Source organism: Malaya genurostris, chromosome 2, assembly GCF_030247185.1.
Source record: "Malaya genurostris strain Urasoe2022 chromosome 2, Malgen_1.1, whole genome shotgun sequence".
In the NCBI taxonomy this organism is placed as follows: domain Eukaryota; kingdom Metazoa; phylum Arthropoda; class Insecta; order Diptera; family Culicidae; genus Malaya; species Malaya genurostris.
This window is the reverse complement of record NC_080571.1, coordinates 342,778,611-342,790,433: the sequence shown is the minus strand read 5'-3', so window position 1 is coordinate 342,790,433 and position 11,823 is coordinate 342,778,611. Positions and strand designations below refer to the sequence as shown.

The following is an 11,823-nucleotide window of genomic DNA, read 5'->3' as shown; positions in this document are numbered from 1 at the left end:
ATAGACTGAAGACGGTGGAAGCCAACCCGAAGAAGAGAGAAAACTTCGCATTATAATAATTTCCCTTATGGATTCCGTCTGACGCGGGGAAATTTTAATAATTGACACGGAATTCTGAACATCTCGATGTGGGCGTTACTCGTTCAATTCCGACCAACATTTCTGCATTTTTTACGAGTCGTGAATTTCTTGACAAGTCGTAAACATCATCCAATCTACGTGTTCGGACGGTTGTTGTTGTTGTTGTGATTGTTATTGTGGGTTGCCTGGTACGAATTGGAATTCATGCCGCAGGCAGGCAACTGACGAAAAGTTAGTACTGCTGAGACACGCAATGCGGCAGTGATTTATCTGAATCTAGGTTGTGATAAAGTCGGATTGAGAAGAAACACGCAGGTACTATGTTTTTTTACACCTATTCGCCTAACACTATTTCGATGGAACAAGAAAAAGGCAGCACATCATTTATAGGTCATTGGTTTCGGCTAAATCAATTCGTGGTGAAGCCAACTAACAAAATACGATCGAATGAAGGTCTATGTTGCTGGACTAACTTTCATGCATAACAACAAGCAGCAGAGTGGCGCAGTGGAAGCGTGCTGGGCCCATAACCCAGAGGTCCGTAGATCGAAACTACGTTCTGCTAGTTCATTTTTTATCGCAAATTCGGCAACAGTGAAATGGAGGAATTAATTTCGGTTTTCAGTCAGTGTTGAGCAATTGTTGACTCCTGAAAAATTTTAAGCTGTCAGTTACTTTGATTATAACAGTCTTTCTCTAGTCTACCTGAGGCTTTAAGGTGAAATGTAGCGTCATAAAATGCGCGCAAAATTTTATCCGCTTCAGTTGAACGAACCGCCGCACAAAGCATATCAAGAAAAACGGACACATAGAAACAAAAACTTTTTTCAATGATTGAGCGCAGTGGGTTTACCTCTCGTTATATTGGCTTGTAAAAAAGACTGGACGAAATGGATTTTTGAATCCTTCACACTTCGAATATATGCTAATTAAATCGTTATTGTTAGTGATTACTCTTACACTAGAGCTATAAATCATGAGTAATTATGAATGACTAACATGAGGTTATATGTATATGTATTGAATAACTTGCTAACCATGTGTATGCCTGAGCTTAGTAGCAAGCATGGATTCTTCTTCAAAAGAACGATTGAAGACAAGCGAACATTCAAGTGTTTTCGATATCTTTGCAGTAGTTCACCAGGCCCTTCCCGCCGATGAGACAGAATTTACGTAAAAGTATTTACTTGATTCGCATGAGTTCATCTTACCATGCAGTTAAAATTATTTAGTGAACCTTTTCTCAAGCACATATTTGGGGCACGAAATTAAATGCAAAGTTATTTCGTAGTTCATTATTATTCAATCGATTTTGAAAGGAAAATCAAGCGTTGATTCATTGTATTCATAATAATTGGAAAACCAATGAATTCCAATAAGTTTTCCATGCTGACTGGCTCGAAGCTGACTCTCAATTTTTATCACATTGTTTGTATCACAGGTTAATGAACGATAATACTTGGCTTGTATTCATTTCATTCAGAAGCTTGTCAATGATGAAGTTATAGTTTTGCTATTAAAATTGCTGCAATCTAAAATAGTACCTGTTATACGATATTACACAGCCAAGCTTGATTGCTTCAGCAACATCAATGCATTGAACTCAACAGAATTGGACATTATTAGCATTATAAATGACAGTTACTTAGAAAATAAACGATTTCTTACAATACCCATTTTATTGTATTCAACACGTTTTTATTTTAACACAAAAACTAATGCTGCATAAATTCGCGTTATTATTTTATATGTAATTTTTGCTCACGATATAATGCCACTGTGCCCACCGTGCATTTCTCACACCACCTCAATACGAAACAGCAGCGCGCAAGCAATAAAAAAAATGCGGAAAAGTTTATGTAAACTTTTTCAAATTTCGGTTGTTTTGGCTAATATTTCATAATTTTGAGTTGCATTTTCAGATTCTTTGTGAAATTCTGCTACAAACACTACTTTTCAGTAATAAAATCATCCCCGTGGAAAGGAACAGTAACCGTTTATACATTTCAAAAACCAATTACGGCTCGGCAAAGCAAAATTTCAAAATTCTAAGAATACTTAGCTATGATAAATTTGATTTCGAAAACTTAAGTGTTTTTGGTTTTTCGAAAATCGGTCTAGTTTTTGAATAATTGATCAAAAACACGATTTTCGCATTCCGCTACATTTCACCTTAACAGTTTTTTTTCATAAATACGTTTATTTCATAGGCAATATACATAAGTTTTTCTTCGCCGTGGTATCCACAATACATAGTAGTTTAAACCTAATACATTTCGAATATCATATTAGTATGTTGGTACTCATTAGTTAATCTAAACACTGTTTTTATCAAGCGAGTTGCTATTTTAAGTTACATTAAAAAATACATTTATTTAAGGTTTGTTTGTATCAGTTCACCACTTATATTCAATATCCTATAGTTGGCTATTGGTTGAAATCATGGAAGAGAAAACAGTCTAACATAAAATAAAATTTAAATAGGAACTCCAATGGATTTAATGAAATGATAAAGGAGTTTCATGTATGGAAGGTCACGACAAGCAAGAATGTCGCGAACTGGGACATTGGATAGTCTACCTTGGGTACGCAAGGAATTTATTAGTTGAGATCTGACATCACGAAGCTCCACGCATGTCCAAACAACATGGTCAATATCGCGGTAACCTTCGCCGCAAGCACAATGATTAGTCTCGGAAAGTCCAATTCGAAGGAGATGTGCATCTAACGTGTAGTGACTTTAACAGTTTTGATTAATTATATTTATCAAGAATATCATAAAGACTGTCCCAGAAAGTATGGACGCACTTTGATTTCGCTGTAAATAATTCACAAGTGTTAGATATTCAAATTTTATTCGATATACTGACAATATTAGACAACAACAATAGAACATTATTCTTAACATTTGCTACTTAGCCACTGTAGATTAGCTTACGCACCTTCTTGCGAAAGTTCCTCATTAAATTCTACAGACACAGACTTCTTGGCGACAAGTTTTGACACTTTTTTCCAATCTTTTTCGAACTGTTCAATGGCTTCGGCTGCCGAGACATGTTTCCTAAGATGTGCCTTCGTTAATGCCCAAAATTTCTCAATTGGTCGAAGTTGTGGGCAATTTGGTGGATTCATGTCTTTTGGGACGAAAGTGACATTTTTGGTAGTATACCATTCTATCGTTGATTTCGAGTAGTGGCAAGAAGCAAGATCTCGCCAGAAGACAACAGGATCCTTGTGGCTTCGAATCATGGGTAGAAGTCGTTTTTGTAAACATTCCTTGATGAATATTTCGCTGTTCATTGAAGCAGTGGTGATGAAGGGTTTCGAAATCTTACCGCAGCTACAAATTGCTTGCCAGACCATAGCTTTCTTACCAAATTTTTCGACTTCAATCGATGTCTCGGATTGGTTTAACACTTGCCCTTCTCGCACACGCACCGTGGTCCCGGCAAGGATTTGTGATCGAGTTTCACGTAGGTTTCGTCGTCCATGATTATGCAGTTCAAAATTCCAGCAAGAATCGTATTGTACAGCTTTCGAACTCTCGGCCTGATCGATGCTTCTTGTTTCGGACTACGTTTTGGTTGTTTCTGCTTCTTTTAGGTTCGAAGATTCAAACATTCTTTAGCACGAAGAACATTTGACTTCGAAATGCCCACTTTTTTGGCCACATCCCGAACTGAAACCTCCTTCTTTTGCTCGAACGCCTTCAGTATACGTTTATCCAACTGAGGGTTAGCAGGATCTTTTTTTTCGACCCGTTTTCGGTTTATCCTCAAAGGTGTTATCCTCACCGAACTTCTTGAATGCATTTCGCACGGCTTTTTCACTTACTCCTTCCATTTTTGCTATCTTTCTCAGTGACAGTCCGCGTTCTGTGCACCATTTGTACACAATTTTTCGACGTTGTTCTGCTGAAAGTCCACGCATTTCGAAACAAACTAATGAAAACAAATGAACAACTGCACAAGTGGTTTGAGATGAGCGTAAACAACAGGACGCAGCCATAAAAATTGACAGATTCTGAACCATTGCGAAATGGCAGCGGTTTTTGGTTGCGGCCATACTTTCTGGGACAGTCTTTATTCTGAGCTAATCATTTTATTTTTGACTGACCCTGAATCAGCCTTTCTAGGGCTAACTGAGAAGCAGTCTTTCTCAAAACATATCTAAAACGCAAAGTCTTGGCATTACATTCCTTTTGTGGAATTTGGCCTTTCTGTTTCAACAGACTTCGCAGCCGATTCTTAGCGTACAGAACCATTGCATGGCTAATACTATGGATCCTACTGACACTAAGGATCCTTCCATACCCAAACAAGGAGCAAATTTGGCCAAGTGATTTATATACTGGAAAAATGCCTTGACCATTTCAGAAAAGCAGTTTGCTAAGGATAAACATAAAAAAGTATGAAAGCATTCTTCTCCAGTTAAACAAATCCCGTCTACCAACGATTACGATATTCTTTCAGAACTGAATTCTAGTGACATAGAACCAAATTTTTGTAAAATTCCAAGAATAGACACTCGTTTTTCTGTTCCTACACGGAACCACCCGCGATCCCATTTCAACCAGAATATTAGTTGATTTTCTGAATTCGATTGGTTAAAATTTGGTACAACTAATCGATTGTTGTTTTAACTAAACTGTCATTTTTGTTTTTCGATTAGCAGAAACGATGGTTGAAACAACTAATTCAACTGTTTGAAAAAAAATGCTGTCAATTAGTGAGGACACATACCTTTCAATTTCAACAAATATTTTAGTTGAAATAACTGGTGTTGTTATTGAAATAAAATTCTGTTAGTTGAAAAATAAATCGGTTTTATTTGTTTGTTTGTTTTGAGATCAGTAAAGATCTAAATTCTAAAAAAATACTTCTGATTCGATCGGAAATGATTGATGTAGAAAAATGTTTTTAATCAGCAAAAGTACCCGGAATTATAAAATTTACCTAAATTATCAAATTTACCTAAAATGAGTAATGAAAGATGATGCCTTCAATCGGTTGAACTAAAGTTATGCACTGATAATTTTAGTCAATTTATATGAGCTTGGGTGCATCAACCGCTGGGAATTGGAATTTTGCGACGGCAATTCAAACGCGCCATTCAATCGCAGCGCGTTCTGTGTGTTTGAAACCCTTCGCTCCTGTTACTTTTATAAATTAAATTCATGTCGAAAAGCGTTTTATTGCTAATGCATGAACATCATCTTCGGTATCAAACAGCTGGAAGTAAAACAGTCTGCTGGAAGTAAATCAATGATCGAATTTGAAGCATAAATTTTTTGCGCATACCTGAAAGATTACGAGATGATCATTCATTAACTCTAATTTGTCACCAAATCTTTTTCATCTCAAACAAGGTTAACTTTATCACAACACCGCTGTTAGATAAACACTTGTTATCATAAATTTATCAAATCGAATGAACACGATTTCACCAAACGCTTTAATCATTGATGTTGTTTTCATTGACATTTTGAAGAGACGCGAACAGATTTCAACTAAAAAAGTTATTGATTTTGCATTGCGATTATTGTTTTGCTTTCAACTGTCTCCGGCATTTGACAGCATTCAAAACAACATATTTTTCAACTACTTGAATATATGCAAATCAAAAACCGTTTTGGTTGAATCAAAAAGAAATTAGTTAAATCAACTATCGCAAAAATCAAAAACTGCGATATCGCAATTTTATGATCGAAGGGTTCTCCGTGTAGAATAGACACTTAACAAAAATCTATGCTTCCAGTGACAGTGATAATTTATCAGAGAAGCTAAATAAACTTTCATACATACTTCATTCATACTTACTTCAAGTGACGTCAGCTTGAATTGTTCGGCAACTAATGCCGTTTTTCATTGAAAAACACTGGTGGCGTGGATTGCTCTGGTTTTGCACTTTCGAGCAGAAATGTAACATTCTGACGGTGTTTCATTGCGATTTCTGCTCGAAAGTGCAAAACCAGAGCAATCCACGCCACCAGTGTTTTTCAATGAAAAACGCCATAAGTCTGCTTGGATAAAGATTTCCGCACCTATGAAAAATTTTTACATTGGAGCAGTTTACCTTCCTCCGAAGAAGCGACATGACGGCTCCACACGAAAAATAAACTGAGATTCATTTCTACTTGGTATAGAATCACAATCAAAAGGAGCTCGTTTATTACATTTTCTATTGAAACGAGCCTAAGCTAATTACCGAGAAATTTTGATGGAGGCGAAAAATTTTCACGGCTGACGAACTCGCTTACTGCGATCGTTCCCGCAATGACGTCACTCTGGATGAGAAACTGACGTACACCCGTCTTCTACCAGCTACAATTGACACAGCAACCGGTTTACTTGAATTTATATTCAAATTATGGAGAGCCGTTCGAAAACTTCACAGAAAGCACAACTGAAACTAGTGTTATAACTATCGGCTCATAATACCCGAAGGAATACTTGTGAAGTATGTGCTTAATAAGGACTGGTTTCCATAGTGTTGTTTTCCAATTCAGAAACCTAACATATCGATTCAAATTAGTTGACATCGATCCAGTGCCAAAGGGACGAAGCATTCTTGAATACGTTCAATTTTCATACACCTCCAACTTTGATAAGCAAACCGAACAACCTACGCGACCAGTGAACAGTACAAAGCCTTGAAACTGTACAGTGAGGGTTTTTGAAATTCTTTCGCGACTCTAAAAATTAACCCCAATTGAATCAGTGCTTTCGTTATTGCGATTTTTGATAGAAATCGTTTATCTTGTTCATTCTAATCAGGACTGAACCACTACGTGTTTACTTGCCACTTTGGAACTCTAATAAGCAGTTTATTCGTACGACAACAGTCGAAAAAGAGTTGTAATTGATATTGTGTCATAATTTTTTTTTTTTTTTATTTAAAGGCGTTTTTATTCAGGCCTATTTGCGTACAAGCTTTACGTGGCCGATTGAGCCGATTTTTTAAATAAAAAATTTTTTGTATTCGATCTCGTTGTCACCCTTTTTCTAGGGGGAGAGGAGCTTCCATTTTCCTCCTGCGAGGATTGAGGGGCACTTTGTTCGTGGCTCGTCTCGTCGTCCATTGACGCATCGGTGGCATTGTTGATTTCCGTCTTCTTTTCGTTTTCCTTGTTATTCGCAGTTTTGATTTCGTTGCTAGTTACTGTAGAAGCGCCTTGTTGTACATTGGTTGTAGTTGCTGTTTGGTTAGATGCTGAAGGTGATTTTGAAACAGGAGCACTGCATTCACTAGTTTCCGTTGTTGAGCGGTTGTCCTTGTTTTTGTTTGTTTTGTTTGTTTTGTTTGTTTTGTTTGTTTTCGCAGTTTCAGTGCAAGGTTTGCCGTAGTGTGCAGGTTGTTCACAAAACTGACATGTAACCAGTTGATTTTCATACGTAATCAGAGTTTTACACGGATGTATTCCATCTTGACCACAAACGATGTAAGATGGAATTGCTTTACGTAGTTGCATACGTACCACTCGCACGCCATTCCGGATACCGGGGAAAAAATTCCGCCATACTTCCCTTTCGATGGAAAGAACTTCACCGTACTGCGACATGTTTTCCCGAACATACCCATCGCTGGTCTGCGGGGGAAGGTCATGCACGCGTACTTCTATTGCATTGTCCACCATGTACACTGGGATTTTATATTTAAAATGGTCATGATCAACACTATGCACCTCGTTGTTAACCGAAGCGAATGCAATTGCATCTCTTTCACGTTTGAACATAATGTACACACAGTTAGACGCCTTGTTGAATTGAATTTCACTTACATTATTAGCGTCTAGATGCATTCGTTCTTTAAGTAAGATTTCAATTTCATTTGCTGCTGGTCTAACTTTGCAGCGCTTGAAATCAATACAAATTGAATTTGGCCTTGTAGGCCAAGTTTCAGGCTTTGTTAAATCGTATTTGCCCATTTCGTACACTCTATTGTTCACTACACTGTGTTGTCTTTGTTTCCGTTGTCTCGACCGTAAACGATATGCGACTCTGTCTGATGAGATGTGAGCACGAACTGTGTCATAATTTTGAACGCTTATAACTCAGTCTGATGGATTATTATGATTTAACAAAAAATCGAGTCGGAAATATATAACTTAAGCACCTGTTACAATGTCGTTTTGGTATTTCAATAGTACACCGTTGAAAAATCGGTTTGAGTTGACCTATGTTTTCGCGAACTAATCACAGTATGCCATAATGATGTCATCCGAACCTTTGCACAAAACGGATCCTACAGGGTTGCGCAAAGGAACCTGACCCATTGGATCCCAACAAAAGAGGAAGATGTAAACTGAATAAAGTTGTGATTAAGATCGCTTTATTTCTATCAGTTCGTTAACTTATATATGCTATGCTCTCCTAGCCTAGCTAATTAGTTTTTACAATTGGGATTACTGGGAGGAGGAGTTAGAACGCGCAGTGTAAATCGGGTTTAACCAATAGGACTCGTATCGTGTCGGCCATTGTATATTTTGTGAGTAAGAGAGGAAATAAGCTTCTTGATAAGAGTGAGCGGGTGTGAAACGGAGAGGAGAGGTTGAGAGCATGTTGGGCTATTCTCGTGAGTATCGGTTTGAGTTAGTGTGTGCTCCTGAGTTACTGTTATTCTAGGTCGTGCTGGCTGGTATTCAACTGTGGACATGAGGGACGTCAAGAAGAGGGAAGTGACACAGTCGGTTATGTTTATTTTGTGTGTTCTGCCTTTTTGATAACATAACGATTTGAAACTTGATGCTTCCTTGTTTCTGCAGTCGAATTTTATGACCACGGTGTTTCTTTCTCTGGGTCACCGGAAAGTGCAAGTGTTGATATTTTAGTTGCCTTCATGTAGATAATGTATTTATTTTATGTAGGTTTCTAGGTTTTCGTGGAATGGTGCTTTTACGGGATTTTGTCAAGTGCGTGTGGTCTGGGGTGTGTGAATGATTTAGTCTTGAATATTCATATTACATGGTCTGGAATGTGTGAGGAGATTTAGTGTTAAAGGCTCATATTACAAAGAAACCAAACACGGTATAGGAAAGTAGAAGAATGAAAATTAATCTAATAGTTTTTATTCATGGAGCACTGGATTTTTATTTATATCTCGTGTTTGAAGAATCCGTCAAACGTTACAACTATTCGTCAGTTTAAAAACATTTTAAATTATTAGAGGGACATGTAACGGAATCGCCTCGACATAAGAACGGCAATTTTGCTTTGTTTACCGCTCCGTCCAGGGGAAAGTGAGCTTCATCGTTCATCATTATGTCGCTTAGAGAAATGTCACCACTGTCTAGCCTTTCGAGCATCTTGTTCGCGAACGATAAACGAGCTCTTGGCTTATGAGCATATACCTTGGATTTCAAATAGCCCCACAAAAAAATCTAGTGGCGTCAAATCGAGCGATCTCGGGGGGCCAGTCAAAATCACCGTTTTTCGATATGACTCGTCTGGGGAACGATGGTTCTAACGAATCAATTGTAAGTCGAGCTGTATGGCATGTTGCACCGTCCTGTTGAAACAAGTAGCAATTCAAATCATTTTCACAAACATTGGACATCACAAAATGGCTCGATAGCGATCGCCATTAACATTTTTCGTTGCTCCATCATCGTCCAATCACCATATCCGCAAAAACACTACACCAAACTGTAATTTTTTGCTCGTATTCAGCCTGTTCCTCAATAAATTAAGGGTTTTTAGTGACATAGAAGCGACAATTTTGCTTATAATGGCATCTATTTAACGTCAAGACATGATTTTTGCTACTATTTATTGGAATATGAGTTAAAATTAAATTATTAAGATTTAAATTGGGTGTTCTGCTACAAGTGGTGACTTTTCAGCCCTATTATATACATGATTTGGTTGTTACCATGAGGACATCATTTGCTTCCGCAATTCTGAGATTTTTGTGTAGGGAAAATTCTAAACCTACTTGTATTGTGTAATGGGGAAAAAGAACTTATATACTAACTTACTAACTAATACAGAGAGCGAATCGACTCAATTGAAGATTGCATCGATTTTTGACGGAATTTGCTTAAAATATCATGTGACATTACATCTAATGGTTCTATATTTGTGAGTCTGTGTAACTCATTTGTACTAAACCAGGGAGGACGCTTCAAAATCATTTTCAGAATTTTATTCTGAATCCTTTGAAGCGTTTTCTTCCTGGTGCAACAACAACTTGACCAAATTGGTAATGCATAAAGCATGGCTGGTCTGAAAATTTATCTTGATCAGACCATGTCAATTCCAAGCCATTCAATTTGAGAATGTGATTATTGTTTGGTTTAAGAAAAGAAGCTCTTGGCTTATGAGGAAAGATAATTAATTGCGTTTTTGCTACATTTGGTTTAATTTTACATTTTGACAGATAATCACTGAAATTATTTAAACTTCTTTGTAGGCGACTGCAGATCACTCTTAGATTTCTACCTGTGGCTAACAGACTTATGTCGTCACAGAATAGCGATTTCTGACTACCAACGGGTAGATTTGGAAGATCAGAAGTGAAAATATTATACAAGAATGGTGCTACGCTCGAACCCTGCGGAACACCGGCTCGTACGGGTAGCAATTCAGATTTACAATTCTGATAGCTAACCTGAAGAGTACGATCAGTTAAATAATTTTGAATCATTTTGATCAAATAAATAGGAAACTGGAAATCAGACATTTTTGCTATTAAACCTTTGTGCCAAACACTGTCGAATGCTTTTTCTATGTCTAGAAGAGTAACTCCAGTGGATAACCCAGAAGATTTATTTGCTTTTATCATGTTCGTTACTCTGACAAGTTGATTAGTAGTTGAATGTACATGACGAAATCCAAACTGCTCTGGTAAAAAAATTGAATATGAGACATCATTCTCAACAAGATAATTTTTTCAAAAAGTTTACTGATAGAAGAAAGTAAGCCAATTGGTCTATAACTTGATATTTCTGCTGGGTTTTTATCAGGTTTGAGGATAGGACGTGAAGACATGATGATTATTCACCAAATGACATGATGGCCCACCATTAGTTTTGCTATTAAAATAATGAAGCGATTTGTTTGATAGTTCGTTCAAAGTAATCAGAATAGCTTAAGCATCGCTTTTTACTTCGAATATCGTACAACATCAGTGATACCGGTGACGAATGCAGTTTATCAAAACGTAGATATCGGTGTCAATTAGATTGTTAATTTAGGATAAGGAAAACCGGAGAGAAATATTTTTCTTTAATTCGACACTCAAAAATTACATGATTATAATAGTTCTCAATTTCAATTTACTGTAGTTTATTAAAGAAATAATCTAAAATATATGAATTCTAAGAAGTGTTCTAATCACCGGTGGCGCTTGTCATGTATAATGTTCGGCACTTGTACAATAAAACATGTTCGCTTGAACTTCAATTTAAGAGGAGACCATTTCTTTTTCAGACCATACTTTTATCGTATACTAGCTGAATTACCCGGCGTTGCTCGGAAATGTTTCGTGAAGGGAAGGCCGAAAAAAAATCTCGAAGTTGTCCTGCTTAGTGAAATACTCTGATTGTAGTGAAACATAACTTAGACGGACACCCGATTGAACAATACTCCGTTCATGTTCAGATTGTGAATTAAAGAGTAGTACGGAATAATCCGACAATCGACTGGAAACGCACATGGCGTAACATAGCTTTGAAGCAGCTCTCATCGTCGCAACGATCGGAGCTGTACCTGTTAGTGAACGAGAAGATCGAGCACCGCAAAT

At 37.2% G+C, this 11,823-nt stretch overlaps 1 non-coding gene across 1 annotated transcript; it reads left to right on the top strand.

The window, feature by feature from the left end:
• Positions 1-574: 574 nt before the first annotated feature.
• Positions 575-646, top strand: Trnam-cau (transfer RNA methionine (anticodon CAU)). The gene has a single exon. It is a non-coding gene; the product is annotated as a tRNA-Met (tRNA).
• Positions 647-11,823: the final 11,177 nt, after the last annotated feature.